At 33.3% G+C, this 5,023-nt stretch overlaps 1 long non-coding RNA gene across 2 annotated transcripts; it reads left to right on the top strand.

Annotated features, from left to right (window-relative positions):
- The first annotated feature begins 1,404 nt into the window (after window positions 1–1,404).
- Window positions 1,405–4,536, top strand: LOC124456961. 2 transcript variants are annotated; one of them, XR_006952531.1, is made up of 5 exons: window positions 1,405–1,584; window positions 3,355–3,473; window positions 3,712–3,774; window positions 3,974–4,039; window positions 4,189–4,536. It is a non-coding gene; the product is annotated as an uncharacterized LOC124456961 (long non-coding RNA). The 2 variants fall into 2 exon arrangements; XR_006952530.1 differs by lacking the exon at window positions 1,405–1,584 and adding an exon at window positions 2,739–3,253.
- Window positions 4,537–5,023: the final 487 nt, after the last annotated feature.

A 5,023-nucleotide genomic window follows, 5' to 3' on the forward strand; every position in this document is an offset into this window, starting at 1 on the left:
CGTGTGAAAGTTCAAGTTATACATATAAATAAACCATATCTTATAATTTATGAACTGGGTTTTAAAATTTCAATTGTGAAAATTTCAACGGCCCTCAAAACTAATGATAATTCCTCTTTTATTAACAACGCATCGTTATGTATAATTGGAATGGTATAACAAACACAAAACTTAAATATCCAAAGCCCCAGTGGCATATTTTTTAATGTTGACAGCAGAGAACGTTGATTTATAGAGCACATTCAAACCCACTTGAATGAAATACATAGAAATAAAGAATTCGTAAGAATTTAACATCGACTTCTTTCAAACTTTTCCATTCAAAAAAAGTGTTTTTAGACCCGCAACTTTACTTGCGACATTTTACCCGCGACTTTACTCGCGACATTTTACCGCGACCCGCGACAGTTAGATACACTCGTTTCAACACAACCTCATTTCCTGACAGCAAAAATGGACTTGACTAAATAAGGAATTCATGTTTAACACGGGAATACTTCCCTTTAAAAAGACTAAACGAAGATGTCCAAGTCTCTACAAAACATCACTCTTTACAAATACCCTATATTATGATATAAGAAGTGTAATATAAAACAAATTCCGAAGAAGCAAGACATCTTGAGATTGCAAAATATGAGTCAAAACAAGACGAGAAGTAAACTGTAAATTTTCGACTTTATTTCAAAGTCATCCTCAGAAGTCATCCTTTCTGTCTGAGGATGACTTTGAAATAAAGTCGAAATTTACAGTTTACTTCTCGTCTTGTTTTGATTCATATTTTGCAATCTCAAGATGTCTTGCTTCTTCCGAATTTGTTTTATATTATACTTCTTTAAATTGTCGGCTGGTCATGATTTATGATATAAGAAGACTTTAATCATCACGTTAAGAGAATTGAAGACTGTATATCGCTATGCATATAACACCTAACGTAAAGAGTTAAGTTAGTGAGGTGAGAAGGTTAAATGCATTCATCGACACTTTAATATCCACAAAAAGAATTTATAGAGAACTTCTTCGAAACAAATATTTTACAAAGGCTACATGCAATATATTTTACGCATGAAGTCTGACAAGCAAAAACGTCTTTGAGTCTTTCCCGATTGTATATTGTTCTTTTAAATTGATTATGCAAACATGTTTTAATGAAGCAACAAATCATTAGAAGGAACATTTCATACAGTGTCAGAATTAACAGAGAAATATACATGGTGAACAGTTAATATAGCATATATGTAACAGCATTAACGAAGACGACTTTTATGATGCTTGACTATATAAATATTTATGGTATACAGCATACCGCGGTCAAAATTTGAAATATGCAATTAATTTTCTCAACACAATTAAATCAGAGGGAAGCTGGAAGTACAAAACATATTCACAATAACAACGTCTATAATAAGGAACACACCTTGCTACGTGTACACAAGATTGCTTAAGTTGAACTTTATGGATCAAAGTGCTCAATATCTTTACGACTTATAATGTACCATTAATTGCATATTCGCTTACAGATGAAGAGAATGTTCAGACTATTCATCGGCAGATTTCGAGGAAGGCTATGGATGCCCTAATGTAGAAGTATGTATAAATCGGTTGGATTGCTATTGAGGAAAACATTAACTTAAAAGATGCTTTTCTACTTGTATACCAAAATGGTGAAATCGTGAAACAAAAGACGAAGCAGTTACAAAAAACATCTCTTGCCGGTCATGGAAACTTCAGTAGAATAATCTCATCTCTTGTTATACAAAAGTTTTTTAAAGTAGTTAGCTACTTTCAATTAATAAAGAGTGAAATATGTATACACAACATCTAAAAACTCAAATCAAAAGGTATCACCAGTATTATATGCTGACAAACTTATTGGTAAATCTTAAGAATATTTCAATAAACCAACGAATGCCAAGAATATTTTACAAACGATGAAGAACATAACATTTTGTTGCGTCATCGACAAAACAAGCGGAAATATAATTTGTCGTTCAATCTCCTGCGAGATTTGTTATATTGCGTGATTGTGGTGTTCGACGAGAGGGTGGGCAGGGGGGAGATGTGGAGATTTTCGAGAAGCTTATATTGTTGAATGTCATATAGCGGGTTTAAAGATAACAGATAATACAAAGAACAAGCTCGGACTGGTCTTTAAAATCAGGCAAGTACATATACATACATATAGTAGGTGCAACTGCGCTAAATTAGACATAAATTAAAACGAATATAAGTGAAACAGATCGTCTTACTTCGTGAAAAATTACTGTAATGATTTGCGGATGGGAAAATTTAATTTGTTAAGCTTAAATATGCCTGCTTATGACAAACATCAACTATGCAAATATTGCTTAGTATTATTCGTGACTTTTTTCTTGATCAGTGTAATTGAATCTTTTAAAAACAAGTTATACTTGTAATCGTAAAAGACGAACATCATGTGAGAAGCATAAAGCATATCAAAATACGATTCGTTTCCCTTCCTTCATATTCTCCATTCAAATTTTTAAACTGAAACCTTAAATACATAGACCAGAAACACGTAAAAATCTTTATACATCAATCTAAACTTCGCTACTTAGCTTCAGTTTAAAGTCCAAGCAAAGTTTACAGCAAACTCGCTATTTATTTTCTTAATAGATAGCAATAAGAGAAAACCATTTACAAAAAATACGGCCAACGACCCTGTCGTGTCTTGTTTTATTCAGTTTAGTGTTTTTCATATAAGAAACACGAAACTTTAAGTTATAACATTAAAAAGAATTGCTGCAATCTTACATTATGAATGCTGTGTAAAGGCAATATGCATTATCTACATATTAGTGTAGGGACTGATTTACAAGGTTTGCCAGACATTATAATTAGCAGTGTAATACGAAGATCAAATCATTTAGGGGAAGAAACGACTTTTGAAATATCATCTCTCTAAACCTTATTCTTAAAGTTATTGTGTTCATTGTTTACTTGATAAAATGGTGACTTGTGCATGGGTCTACACATTTGTCTTAGAATTGGGGAGAAGAAGTAAAGTGAGCACAAGAAAAAAATAGATAGGTCATTACATTTCATCCTTGGAGAATAAACAAAAGCTTTAGTAGATAGCTGAAAGAGTTATATGATCAAATAATACCAAAGCTGCCGCCTATAGCCTATTTTTGTGACAACAACAATAGAATCAAATCCCATGCCTGCAATGGCTATGGTTTATATAACTACAGTGAATACGACGAGGAACATGAAAACAACTCCTTAATAAAGGGTCTGTCTGTCATATTACATTTTCTTTCTTTTTCAACATTGAGACTTGTTGGGTCTACTTTTGGTTAGTAAAATCTCACTATCATTATTTGTAATACGTAGGAAAGATGTCACCAGGAAAAGCACTTGCGAGAAATGAAACATATCGTTGTATTCCACGAAGAAGACAAGGGCAACGACAGCAACTGCAGCGACAGACCAACCAGCAAACATTGGATTGGGTGAGTCCAGCTAGACAGTTCCTGGGTGCATGGTTGGTAACAGGTTATTGTATCAAAGAATCCTTCACATAATGATTAATTTTGGTGGTGATTTAAGATATCACGTTCAAAGTAGTTCTCTAAATTTAAGGCATACAATCAAACATTAACTACCTTTAGTGTCTTCCTGGACAAAAACTACTTGTGGCTCATGCCAGGTTTGACCAATCTATTAATAATCATAAAACTTTCTTTTCAGCATATGCGAGAACAGCAGAGACAGCAGAAGAAGCAACAGACAAACCAAAAAAATTTTGCCAGGGTGAGTCATGCCAGACTATTCATGCATGCATTATAGTAGCAATATTGTTACATTGAAGCTTCTTTTTATAATGTACCATGAATGAAAAATTTCACAAAGGTGTATTACCTTTAAATTTGAAGCTACTATTAAAGTAAAATTTTTAAGCATTTACCAACCTAACAACCAAGTGACCATAGAAATAAAATTCTCTTTTCAGCAAATTAGAGATGGGAAAAGAAAAGAGCAACAACAGCAACCATCTAACCAGCAAGTTATGACTTCGGTGAGTAATGACCTACACAATTTGATAGTGCTTGTTGGTAGCAAAACAGTTTGTATAGAGAAACTTCAAAATAAAATGACCCACACAGATTTGAATTTGCCCAGAGCACATTCCACAAGCCAACGTAAATTCTGTTACATTAACTGTAGTCTGTGAGACCCCCAGTGCAAGAAAATGATCGAGAGGAAAGAGGAAACTTGCCACAGTCGAACGATGAACAGATTAACCAACACTCTTTTGAATGGTTACAAGAAAGTACAGGACGAAACGGCTTATCGCCAGGGATGCCTTTATAGATTTTTATAAAGTAGACATATATTTAATGGCTAGAGATTGGATTAAGCGATATCATTATGATGCTGGAATTCAATTTCTGAATATAATGATTGAATTGTAATTTTTTTCTTATTCATCAACGTCAAAAACCAAAAGCCAATGAAAAAGTTACTGTTAGCATTAACTTTGTTTTTATGTTAATAATATAAAGTACGTCATCATACGTGTACCAAACAATGTTGAGGGATAGTAAAAAAGGGGATTTGCGTTATTCTTAGCACATTTTCAACCAATGCAATAGAGAAGATGTTGAATCCGTTGGATTTTCAGACGTATTTTCATTAGACTGAGCACCCTAACAAGATTACAAGAAAAAGCTCAATGTTTTAAAAAGTTTCATTGGGTACTGTGTTTCTGTTCAGAAAGATGCTCAACTTCATTCTAAAGTAAAAAGTTCAAGCAGGTAAAAACGGACGACTGGCACACTACTGAAGATCAGTTAAAAAAAGACATAAAGAAATTATCAATATTAATTAGCTGCCAGAGTTTTCAAGAGCATTAAGTCCTTCTGTGAAGTCCTCTGAGATTTTCGAGACTAATTAAGAGCACTAGAAGAGTTAGAAATTCAAGGGCTTTTCCAGGAGTTCAAGCACATGTACAACTTTATTATTTGACTTGCTTTTAATTTAGCATAAATATACAGTCAAG

Source organism: Xenia sp. Carnegie-2017, unplaced genomic scaffold (genome assembly GCF_021976095.1).
Source record: "Xenia sp. Carnegie-2017 unplaced genomic scaffold, XeniaSp_v1 HiC_scaffold_13, whole genome shotgun sequence".
Lineage (NCBI taxonomy): Eukaryota > Metazoa > Cnidaria > Anthozoa > Malacalcyonacea > Xeniidae > Xenia > Xenia sp. Carnegie-2017.